The 13,781-nt window shown below is 35.8% G+C and overlaps 1 pseudogene; it reads left to right on the top strand.

Annotated features, from left to right (window-relative positions):
* Nucleotides 1–474: 474 nt before the first annotated feature.
* Nucleotides 475–12,994, top strand: LOC113051172 (tensin-2-like; annotated as a pseudogene).
* Nucleotides 12,995–13,781: the final 787 nt, after the last annotated feature.

Here is a 13,781-nt window from a genome sequence, read left to right as displayed (position 1 = left end):
TATATATATATATATATATATATATATATATATATATATATATATATATATATGTGTGTGTGTGTGTGTGTGTGTGTGTTTATACCATTGATGATTTTGTTGGTGGCAGTATACCATGGACAGTTGAATTTGAAAGAACATCTAGTTAAATAGAATAAAATAGAGCAGAGTATGATCATCCAGCTGTTTTATGCAATATCTGTTCATTGTTCCCAAAACATTTTTATCATCACACACTATTCCCCAAAACAAACATGATTTTCATTCATTGCTTTCATACTGGTGAGTGATTTATGCTCTTCATATCACCACAACTGTGGGCGTGTGGACATGTGCGATCAGTGCTCTTCTGTTTCGTGTTTGTATTTAGGTTTAGTTCTTGCCAAATGTACATACATATAGATCCCTCAATATCTGCTACTGTATAATTTTGAGGTCTTTGTGTGTGTGTGCTTACATGTGTAGTTGGGGAAAATGGGTTCACACTCCTTTAAAGAGAGGAACTTCAAGAAGAAACACCACTGTGTTGTCTGCAGACAAGCCCTCGACAGCCATGGCATGCACTGCAGAGGTAAAACACATAAGTTTTTACTATCATGACTTTACATTGACTTCTGTTGTTTTTATACTTAGCTAATATTTGCTGATGTTTCTGTCCCCAACTAGGGTGAATCTCCATCACCTGTGTCCTTTCACATGGAGCAGCATTTACTACACAGAGTCGTTGTTCACTGACAAGCTGCGCAAAACCACATATTTCATATCATATTTTGCATGTTTCGTGCAGCTTGTAAGTGGACAACGGCTCTGTGTAGTAAAGGCTGCTCCATGCGAAAGCGCACAGGTGATGGAGATTAACCACTGATTACAGAATCAGCTTTACTGACAAGATGTGCATTAAATATTGCATGCGGTTTATCGTGCAGCCCTATCTCCAACCCATTTTTAGATTTGATTTAATAAATTTTTATTATGTTTATTAAGCCCTTTCTTCAGGGGTATCATTAACTGCTTAACGAAATGTAGGGACTATCCATGTGGGACTTTCTGCCCTCCTCCCAAACACGCATAATGTACTTCAATATTTATTAATGTAATCGATATTTTTGTCCTTACAGAGTGTAAAACTGCAGTGCATCAGAAATGTGAGGAAAAGGTAAGATTCTTTCTCTAACAGCTTACATACTGTTACTTTTCTATGCTTTATTGAGAAGTAAAGTGGATATGGCTAAACTTTGTTTAAACAGTGATTAGCTCCTGATTTGGCTTTAACCATTCAGAAAATGAAAAATGAAAAAAAAAAAATTGTGTAATAATTCTCATCATCAGTGATAATGTGTCTTTGTACATCAGTGTTTCCACACGCTACACACCTGTTCCTCTCTTTCTCTCCTTCTATTTCTTATAATTTCTCCTACTCCTGTTCTTTTTTTTCTCTGCACAGCAATAAAACAAACAAACAAATAAACAAACAAACAATGTTAATCAAATCCAAAAAACGAAGGCAACCGTTTTAATCAATTAACTCCTTATTTTAAGTAAATGGCTTGCCTGAACGTAAAATGTCAAGCGTCAAAGCAATGCAGCCATAATTATTCATTCCCCAGTGCATGGTCAAAGAAAGATGAATGGCATTAGAATACAAAAAACATTGTTATTGATTAAGAAAAGTGCATTATGCAGTTCACTATACTAGCTATACTATAGTTGGTTTGACTTAAAACAAATATGATACTGGCTAGTTAAAATGCATGATGAAAATTACTTCTAAATCATTTATTAACTTAAGTTAATTTACACATTTACTAATACATTATTAAAATTAAATGTTGCATATGTTAATATTTAATTAACTTGAGCTAACATGAACTATGACAATGTTAACAAAATAATACATACAGAAACAAATGCATTGCTCATTGTTAGGTAATGCATTAACTATGGAACTTTATTGTTAAGTGTTATCCAATTCAAGTAGTTTATGCATAACTAACACCTACAATAATAAAACTACAATAATCAAGTACATATTTACAGTTTTATAAGCATCATTTAGTTGAATACTTTTTACAGTGCATGCCCTTGTTTGAGAGAGAGGGGGAGAGAGAGGAAGAGTTCTGTGGTTGCCAGAGAATGAGAGGATTAGAAAGAGAGAGAGAAAGAGAGGTGAGCACTTGTGTGTGTGTGTGTGTGTGTGTGTGTGTGTGTGTGTGTGTGTGTGTGTGTGTGTGTGTGTGTGCAAGGAACTCTAGAAAACTGGACTCATCTGAGAAAGGTATAGAAACTTTCAAAAGTACATCAAAGAGGGCAGGGGCAGATTTAGTGAATTGGGGGCCCCAGGCAGATATAGGACACACATTTACACACATTTACCTAGACCAACCTTGCGGTTGCTTTTTTTGTTGTGATGCTTGCTGCTGCACAATGGTTTCTACATTTTTTATGTACATGTTATAATGGGATTCTTTCATTTACATTTATTCATTTAGCGGACACTTTTATTATTTCTTGGTGTAAACCACCTAATAGCAATTGATTTAACGTTGAGATACAAGTAAAAAAAAAAAAAAAATCAATTATAAAATGATAAACCTCACAATTGAACCTTTAAACCATTTTAAAAAGAAATAGGATGAGTTGGAAGTATAAATTATTATGTTATTTAAAAACAGATTTATGTGGGTGAATTTTCACATTGGTCTGAACAAAAACTGCAGACTGGATTACTGAAAATGCACATTCATTCTCTGCCAGTAGGAGGTGCTTTTGGAACTCAGAGTAACCCGGTAACGGCTGTAAACAAAGACAGCTCAGCTCATAAATTATACTTTAACAGGTAAAATTAAAATGAGATCCAAACTTTTCTGAAGACAATCAGTTCCCTTCAGAGGTTCAATCATATAAAAACTTGAATTAATGACAACGACAAAAGTGTAAAAAAAAAAAAAAAATATAGCCTATACTGATGAGGAAAGTCCAGTGATGAGTTCCCAGAATAAGCCTAAGGTTTAATTTAGGGCTGTCAATCAATTAAAATATATAATTGAGATTTATCGCATGATTGTCATGAGTTAACTCGTGAATTATCGCAATTTAATCTTTTCTAAATGTACCTTAAATTAATACTTTTCCCCATGTTTTCACAGACAAGGCTTAAACTAGTCCCAGACTAAAATACATGTTATAGCTCAAGGGAGCTCAAGTCTCAAATGAAAATATCTTGCTCTGACATATCCTAAAATATGTCAGTGGCATTGTTCCGTGTCAAGATGCACACCTGTAACACTTTCTGCTAAGGCATTTTTTTTTTTTGTAAAAGTTGCTTAGATATCTTAATTTAAACAAGGCCTAGTCCTGGCTTAAACTAAACCCCGTTTGTGAAACTGGGCCTTCAAGTTTTTTATCTAATCAACGTGGGCATGGAAAAATATGGATGCTTTATGTAATATATGTTTATTATTAGTGAAACCGTTGTAAACGGAGCATGAAGAGAATGTTTTTCAAAGAACCTGTTAATGTCTATTAGACACATGAAAAAAAATCATAGAAATACTAGGTTCTTATTACTTCTCTTTCAATTTACTTACACAAACCTGATTGCATTTTCGCAAGACAGGGCAGCTCACTTCTGAACATGCAAAATGTACATTTATTATCTCATTTGTTTGCCTCTCTGTGCCATATACTGTATTTTGATGCAGCTAAAAACTGTTTTCATTAATATAATTGATGGTTTCTGTTGTCAAACAATGGGATGAATGTGTAGTGACTGAAATGAAACCCATCAAGACTAACCAGCTCTCCCTTACAAGATTTCTGATCAAATCAAACAGGCTTCACACAAGATAAAGACAATAGCTGTGCTGTGATTTCGGCTATGCATGTAAAATTAGAGAAGTATCATATCTGTGTTTTAACTGAAAGTGCAACTCCTTTCACCTGCTCGCTGAATATTTTCATTTGCTATGAGCAGGATACACAAGAAGCACGTTCAACTGGGACACGCAGATGGTTGTCATGGTAATAAACAGCGTAAACAGCAACCGTTCGCATGTCCGCGATTAATGCGCATCTCGTATAAAAGGCATTTTAGAGGGCCATTGGCTTTTGGGGGCCCAAGTCAGTCGCCTACCTTTGCCTAATGGGTGAGTCCGCCCCTGAAAGAGGGATTTATTTTTGCTTTTGTCAAATGCAAAATATACTAAGTTCATTTCAGATAGAATAAATTTGTGGTTGTAGTGAGATGATCTGTTTGGCACAAAGAGAAATACTGAAATACTGACTCTCTTCTGAAAAGAAAGAATGAACAATGAGAGTAACTGACACATGAGATATACAGTCAGGTAAGGTTTATATAATATATTAATATTTATCTTTATGTTTGTTTAGTGATTGTGTGTAAGGGTTTGATTGTGTCTGCATCACTTGCAATTACTTGTTACCTGCTAAAACAGTTAATGAACCCAATGTTTCCTCATCCCTTATAAAGGATTTGTTTTGTCTGAATTATAATATAATTTTATCATTATGTTATAGCAACATGTTAGCTTCAACTTCCAACAGTTGGATCCTCCAGCAGTGCAAGCCAGCTCCAGTGAGAAATGCTTATAATATGTCTTGTGACTATAGGATCAGTATTTAATGCAGCATTTAACTGTGAGACCTCAAGTTGCTTTTTTAATGAACATCTTAAAAAAACAGACTTACCATGGCATCTACATTACATTTTATATTAATTAATTTAGCTGACTTGACATTGAGGGAACTGTGGACTTAGACTTTATTAAACTGTTTATCAACTAAATTTCACTGCGCTGTAAAAATCAGAAGCAACTAGTTTTAGGACATTTTTAAGTTTACTCTAATGACAATTGTATTACATTTTTTTTATGTAATGTCATCTTTTATTACATTCAGTAGTTTAGCTTTTAAATAAAGTTTGTTTGACAAAATGCAAGTTGAATTATTTTCCAGTGTATGAGAAATGTAACATAACCAATGTTTGTGGTCTCAGAGACCCCATGTATTAAATATAAATAGATGCAATCCATAATATACACACTGTAGACATCCTCTCCTATCCTGGGGCAAAATATACTTCAAGAAAAAAAACAATGTAATTATGTTAGATGATAGTGATATTTTTGTGCATGTCAGAAAAGGAAGGTTAAAGGACTAACTAAATATGTTTGAATTGCAGTTTAAAAGCAATGTCTATAAAGTAGTACGCCTGCTTTTTATTCACGTTTTTTAATTCTGATCCTTCCAGCCCCCATTTCAAAATCAGATGAACATTCCTCCCAGGTAAGAGCAGATTTCATGAAGCTAACTCTGAATGACAGAGAAAAGAGCAACATTATTATGTATTCTAGAAAAAGCTCACAAAAGTAACAATCTGTCATCACTCACGTTCAGGTTGTTTAAAAATCATCCCGGTTAGGGTGACATTTTTTATTTGTGACCCTGGACCACGTCTTAGTGGCACAGGTATATTTGTAAAAATCCAAAATCCAAGTTCCATTAAGATATTTTGTAAATTTCCTAGCATAAATATATCAAAACTTAAATTTTGATTAGTAATATGCATTGCTAAGAACTTCATTTGGACATTTAAAAAAAGGTGATTTTCTCAGTATTTAGATTTTTATTTTTTTTGGCACCCTCAGATTCCGGAATTTCTAATAGTCCTATCCTAACAAACAATACATCAATGGAAAGCTTGTTTATTCAGCTTTCAGGTGCTGTATCAGTCTCAATAAAAAAAAAACTTGGGTACTGCTCCTTAAATTTAGTAAATAAATAAAGTGTTTGTCGTGTGTTTCACAGTAGAAACAAAATGGACAGTGTTCATGGGCAGTCATTATGACTTTGACCTGACATACATAACTGAGCATATCATCTCTGTCCTCTACCTGTCTGACCTGGAAGACCAGCGTTACAGTGCTAACCTCAAAGATGGTATATTTCTGTTTAAAATCATTGCTGAGATCCAAAGCCATGTGAATTAGCACGTTTATGTCTCTTTTACTTCTCCTAAGCTTATAAATCTGTCAGTGAAACGTCATGACATCTGCAGACTAATCCAAAGGTCTCTTCTTGCTGTTTTATTAAAAATAGCTTTATATGTATTATTTCATTAGCTAGATTTGCAAGCAAATGAATGTAAAAGCCATCAATCTATGGCTTTGCTTGTTTTGATGTATTCTTCTGTTTCTGTATTTCTGGGATGACCCATTCCCTTGCATCAGGTTGAGGAGTTTGGGTGGCCTGATCTACATGCTCGTCCCTTAATAAAATATGTGCTGTGTGCAAAACCAGGGAGAACTGGCTTAACTCTGACCCCAAGAACATGGTTGTACTGCATTGCAAAGTTGAGATCAGAAGTTATTTGATATTTAATATATAAGAGCTTAAAGTGTCTAAATGTCATCAGTCTTATTAAAGGAATAGATCATCCAAAAATTATATTCTGTCACCATTTACTTACTCTAAAGTCATTCCAAACTCATATGACTGCCTTTCTAATGGAAAAGTTTAGACTAATGTACTGTCTTTTCCATGCAGTTACAATCAATTGGTACTAAAGCTACAGAAAGTACTTATAAAAGTGTCATAAAAGTAGTAACTCTCAATGCTTCCCTCTGGTTGGCTGTTAAACTCTGTGACCAGCTAAGAGTCAGCGAGTTAGACTTAACCAAATCAGTCTGATCCAACATTTAGACTTGTAAATCATGACAGAAGTTACATTTGATTTAAATTTTTGTCATAGAAAGCAAACCCCAAAAATAGTATTACTTTGTATTAATTTGTATATATTTTTTCTTCTGTCTGTCTTCCTTTTTCTTTACCTGTCACTTTAAAAAGAAAAGGAGTGATTGTGGCAGCTTACATGTACCATTTACACACACACACACACATTCACATTCACATTCACATACATTAATTCGTTTTTCAATGGGTACACGATACTTTTTTTTTTTCTTTAGAAATTAAGTTTTAGTCAGCAAGGAATCATTAAATTAATCAAAAGTGACAACAGAATGAGGACATGTAACATGTTCATTCCTGACCAGTCCTTATTTTGTATTTTGGGACAACAGAAATCTGTATGAATGTTTTAATTTTACAATGTGTTGAAGTGATAGTTGAAGTAAAAATGAAATCATAATTTATTCACCCTAATGGCGTTCCGAATCTGTACGACATGGTTCATTCATACAGGTTTGGAACGACATGGGAGTTAGAAAAGAATGACAGAATTTTTGGGTTTACTATTCCTTTCACTGTGTTTCCTCATATTATCCATTGCATGTTGCAGGTTACTCTCCCTTTCTGAAGATCTCTCAGTCGTTACAGCTGGTCTATTCTTCAGGCAAATAGAAACTGGGGCTGTTTTATCAGTCTCATTTAGTTTGAGATGTTTTTCCGAGCTGTGACATGATCACTGCGAGTGGTCTGATATATTGACCTGTGGTGCATGCTCAACCCTGCAAAAATAAACATTTTGTTGGTTTAATCTGCTCAAAGCTGATTTAAGATGATAAGTTCTGGCTAAAATGGTGTAGTTAGTCTCTCAGCCATGACATGTTGGTTTAGCTGGTCAACAAGCTGGTCTTCCAGAACGTCCGGCTGAAACGTGTCCAAAGTCTATCTAAATCAAGCTAAAAGACCTGCCTGACCAGCTCTGGCTTGCAGTGTATCCAAATTACATTTCCCCTCTCTTCTTTTCATCATGTCTTGTCCTTTCTTGACTGTGCTATAAAAAAACTGAGGTGTCATACTTTGCCAACTTGTTTTTGTTTGTGTTACAGTGATATTCAGGGCCCTAACAGTAAGACGCTGTGTGTGAATACTGAACCAGCTTTACTGCTGAAGAGTGACATCCTGGTAAGAACACTCATACATTTCACAAGAATACATTCGTGTTATATTAGACTCTCCTATAACCTCTTCACTAGCCATTCCTTTGAAGGGAGAAAATATTTTAGAAATACAATTTGAAATAAACATCATCACATGGTTGGTGATGGTTCACCCCAAAATTCTGTCATAATATGCTCACCCTCTTGTCATTACAAACCCATAAGCCTTTGGTTAATCTGTGAAACACATTTTTAAAGAAACCCAGGTGAAACCCAGGTTTCTGTCCCTCCTAAAATTTTAAAGACACAAAAGATCTTAAAGGTGCCATATTTTCTTCCAAGCCTCGTGTAGAGATATGATCACTTTACATGATGAACAGATTGAATTTAGTCTGTTATTCTAATGTAAACAAACACACATAGAGCGAATCACAAATGGTAGACAGCTCAGATGTACTCATTGGTTCTCTTGCATGCAGCACACACATTTTGCTCTTTGTATGTATGTTGATCATTGTTTAGATGTGAATAAAAGCCCACATTAAATCTGGTCATCATATAAAATGACTCTCTTCACAAGGCTTGGATTAAATCACTTGATTCATATGGATTTGTCTTATGATGCTATATAACCTTTTTGGATATTTTATGTTTTGGTAACTTGGACTTTCAATGGAGAAACAGAAATGTAAATTAATTCAAAATATGTTTGTGTTTCAAGGATTAACTGAAGACTTATGGGTGGAATGATATAAAGGTGATTAAATGATGACAGAATTTTCATTTAGGGGTGAATCTCTTAATAAAAAGGGTGAAAAGCTCAAGCCGTATGTCTGGATAAGAATATCATAGACACTTGGGCCATTAACCGCCACCAACTAAAACTCTAAAACCCTCTCATCTGCATAGCAACACTTTTATAACTTTACTTTTTTTTTACCACAAAAGCACCACATTTTCTTCAGTAAAATATTATTCTTACTGTCTGTCTTTAGGTGAAGTGTTAACACCATGTCTAAGAGAGAATGTGTGTTCAGAGTCCAGTTTCACACCAGTAGTGTTCATCGGTCTCAGCTTGATTTTGGCAAAGGAGAACTTGGCCATGCTTACACGGGAAAACCTTCCAGCACTGCTTGTTTGACTGCCTTCTCCATTGCCTCTGCTTATTACAAAGCAGAGGAATAAAGTATGTTTTCTGTGTTATGACTCGTTTTTTTCCGTGTTTGTATATAGATGACGGTTTCCCTGCAGACGCCACAGTGGAGTTGCTGTTTTCTTCTGGGCCACAAAAGAGAGGTACACATCTATCAAATGCACTTTTTCAAGCCTTCATTTGTTAGCTCAGTCTTAATTTATATGTGTGTTTTGTGTGTCTTTTGAGGTTGAGAAGTGCAGGGAAATGAGCCGGGAGTATCTGTGTATTATGACACCGCAGATCCTATTGTGTGCTTGGACTCGTATGAGAACTTTAACAATCAACCTGAGGATATTGTGAAGGGTATGTGCTCCCAGTCTAGCCCAGAATTGAATGTATCCTTTCTGAATAATTAATTAAACTTGATTTCCTTTAAAATATATATATATATATATATATATGTATATATATATATTTTTTTTTAATGATAAATTAACTAAAACAAAATCTAGAGTCAAAATCTATTGATGCACAAACATATTATATTGGGTTAAAATTTATCAATGAATCTTTTTTTGATAACCAGAGAATCATTTATTTGAGGAGATCATCCTTTGTCAAGATTCTGGCACAAAAAACACTCGCTCCTCAGCACCACCCGAATCCTAAGAGAATCCAAATCCTAAGAGAAGTTCTAAGAGAAAAAAGAGAGAAGGACAAAGACGGGGAAAGACAGAGAGAAACCGCAATTCTTGATGATTGCGACTACTCTCCTGTGAGACCGGATCAGATCGTTCAGTCTTGTTATGGTCACCCGTATTCCCACACTCTTTCATTCTGTGACCCAGAACTGACCAACCCTCATGCATTTGCATAAACGCACCATCCCAACCACCACACACTTCCCTGCAGCCGCTGCCAGTCCAAGACTCCTGTGTATCCCAGCCGGATCTTTTATGGGAGAGAGGGCGATTTCTGCACCATCCCTGCCCAGAAACCATTAGGCACATGTACTCATATCCCACTCATGAAACCCACCTTCATTCGCCACTTTCCCACTCACAGTCCTCCCATTCCCACACACGTCCTGTACAGACATATGCTGTTTTATAACAAAGTTCGGGAGGAACAGTCGCAGTTCATTAACCTGATTAACACAAGTGGAGACCAATCAGTAATCAACTCATGACAAGGTATAAATAACAGCAGAACCTATCTCTGTTCATTGACAGTTTTCAGCATCCCTCCTCCACCCCATTTCTCCTCACTTATAGATCCATCTACTCTTACCACAACCGGGGGGAGTACTCTGGGTTCGGGCCACATCCCGAGCTCGGAGCCCTCCACCCGGACAGCACGCCAAATACGCATAAACTTACGGTATTAATATACGTAGATGTGAACTCGTGAAGTGCATTCTACTCTGGGGAGGAATGACCTGTGTTACATTGCTCTGCCCTCCCTCTGTGCCACGCCAACATCCCTTCTTCTCTGTCTCCTACTCAGTCACTGCTCTCCAGTCCATACCGAGAATTACGTTACAGCACGACTCCGCCAACATCATGCTCCTGCAGGGACTGTTCTCACTTACTAGAGGACGTTGGCCTCCATTCTTTACAAGGCAGAGAAATAAAAGCTCTCCATTGGTCTAGGGATCCTCAAATCTGGACCTCAAGATCCACTTACCTGCAGAGTTTAGCTCTAACCTTTATCAAACACACCTGAGCATACCAAACAAATGTCAATCAATGATTTTGGGATCATTAGAAAATCACAGGCAGGTGTATTTGATCAGGGTTGGAGCTAAACTCTGCAGTGCATTATACCTCCAAAGCAAGATTTGAGGAAGGGGGGTCTAGAGAGAAAGAGTTTTGGATTAGGAGGGAGGGTCCTGTGCACTGGAGGGATGAAAGGGCGGAGTCTCATTGGGAGGGAGCTCAAGAGGCTGAATATTGGTGGCGCAAAACGAACATATTACCCCAATCAGTCAATATCCCAGCCCCCAAAGCAGTGGCTACCATAGCCCTCGTCCACCCTGTCCTTGCTCTCCACAACCATTCAGAGACAGGCCTGGATACGTCTCCTTCAGTCATTCCCTAATCTTTTCTCTCTTTGCTCTCACTCCATCTCTAAAGTGAGCCAGTCACAACAACACTTCAGCTGAAGAGAATCAGCATTTCAAGCTGTTTGATGCAACTCAGCGGGTTTTGTACTCCATCAGTCCATAAGAAGTTTAATAAAAAGCGCATCCATTATAAAAAAAAGTGTCTCACACAGCTCCTGGGGGTGAACAATGGCCTAATGTAGCGAATCGATGTGTTTTTGTAAGAAAAATATCTATATTAAATTTTTATGGAGTCTCTTATGCTTTTTATTGATCAAAATACTGTAAAAAAAAAAGTGCTACTGTTTGAGATTATTACAAATTTATTTCATTTAACTGTTTTCTATTTTAATCATTTTTAAAACTTAATTTATACCTGTGATTGGCAAAGCTGAATTTTCAGCAACCATTACTCCAGTCTCAGTGTAACATGGTCCTTCAGAAATCATTCTAATATTCTGATTTGATGTACAATAAATATTTATTCTTATTATTACGTCTGAAAACGGTTGTGAATATTTAATATTTTTGTGGAAACTGATAAAAAAAATTCTTCAGAATTCCTTGATGAAAAGAAAGTCTGAAAAACAGAATTTGTTTGAAAATGTCAACGTCTTTACTGTCACATTTGATAAATTGAATGCATTCTTGCGAAACAAAAATGTTATCGTTTGATGATAAAACTCATAGTGTTATATTCAATATTCCTCATTAAAAATAATCAATGTCCTCTTTCTCCCTCTAATATTCTCTATTACTCTCTCTTTCTCATTGTCAGCTTGTAATGTTCTCTACCTAAACTCAGTAGAAACAGAATCTTTGATGGTCCTCAAGCCATCTCCAAGGCAACCAAGTGCACCTTGACCCAGGACCCTCGTCAAGCAAAACAGTATGCATTGTAACACAGCTTTATTACTATCAATCCTCAAGCGTATTTTTAGCATCTTCCTTCAAATATGAGATTAAAGTTTCCTATTTTAGACATTCAAGTAAACGACAGGCCTTTATGTCTCATGTCTAAGACATTAATCAGAGACAGCAGTGTGGATCCACTGGATCAAAGGCACAATTTAGGATCGAATTATTAGGAAATACAACTCCAATCTACAACACATCTCATCTATAATGTAATTTGCTTCATTGCAAAAGAAGCCAAGCCAACATGCATTTCTTTGAATTTTGTCTAGTGATCATGTCTAGAGGTTTAAATTGGCCTCTCATTCTGATCTAAAACTGTCAATGTGCTATTATTATAATTTTTTTGTGTGTGTGTTCTCCTGCTCTCTTTTATGCTTGCCTCTTATTTGCTTTGCTTGTACGTGTTGCTTAGCCACTGTGTATGTGTGTGTGTGTGTGTGTGTGTGACAGGTAGATTGATGCTGATAACACTTCTCGTTTATATACCTCTATTCTCTTTCGGTGTAGCTTTTCTTGTGCCTTCTGGATTTTTATTCCCAAATGAGTACATTTAGAAATGAGACAAGTGTATTTCTTTCTATGCCACTGGGACTAATAAAGTGAAATGAAATAAATTATTAAAAGGGTTATTTTACTGAATAATCTTTCATGGACTCTGATATATACTTGTTTTCTATAGGATGTTTGGATGTTTGCCCTGTTTGCAGAGCTGGACCCAGAGCAGCCAGCCACAGCCATTGTGAACTTCATCGATAAAGTCATGCTGGGACCTCAACAGCTGCGAAAATGAACACAGTATAGGAGAGATGGAGAAAAACAAAACAGAGAGAGCAAAGGACAAGTTGGTATTGCAGTGGATATCGTCACGTTTTTCTGTCATGTTCACATATAGTGTAAATCAGTGGGTCATGTTGAAATTGAGTGCATTATGAAGTGATTTCAAATAATAAGCCTTTTTATTAAATGAAAATGAAATACGAGAAAAACAACAACGGGATATTCCTGGTAAAGTATATCTAATAGATAAATAAAATACCACTTATACTACCACGGATGCTCTATGACTGTTATTGTGTTGTTCTGTTTTTATTTTCATAGACTTTGTGCAACTGATGTGTTTTTAAATTCATATTTCTGGGCTTTTTAAATAAAATATTACTAAAATATGACAAACAAAAATGCCTGGACTCTCCTTTATCCCTTGAAAAATATCAGATTTCCTGTTATTAAATAAAGGTTTGCAGTAAAAATGTGCTTAGAGGTATGTTTTGTTTTGAGGGTTAAGGGATCAGGTTTATTAAACTTACACAAATATAAATTAATACACTGATCTGTAACATCACACACCAAAACACTGAGATAACTTGAATTCAAATGTAGAAAACTAAGGTTTATAGATTCAGGTGCGTTTGTTAATCATGTCATGCTTCACTTCATTTTTATGTTAAGTACTGACAAGATCAGCACTGCTAGTCTTTGCTTGTTGCCAGTTAAGCATAGTTTGTTTAGGTGTGGCTTACAATCCTACATTTGACCTTTTAAGTTAAGCCATTTAATTATGCTTAATAGAATGTATCATCTAGTTACCAGCAGATTGCAATGAAAATCGAACATACATGTACTCTGCACAGTGTAGATATTATATTATATTTATATTTTATTGTGTAATTATTGTGTAGTCACCGAGACCTGGTATTAGAGTTAATAATAATAATAATAATTTTACAATGAATCACTGTAAAAGAGATGGACTAAAACAAAT

This window comes from Carassius auratus, chromosome 31 (genome assembly GCF_003368295.1).
Source record: "Carassius auratus strain Wakin chromosome 31, ASM336829v1, whole genome shotgun sequence".
NCBI lineage: Eukaryota > Metazoa > Chordata > Actinopteri > Cypriniformes > Cyprinidae > Carassius > Carassius auratus.
The sequence above is the reverse complement of the archived record's forward strand: the minus strand, read 5'-3'. Positions and strand labels throughout refer to the sequence as shown.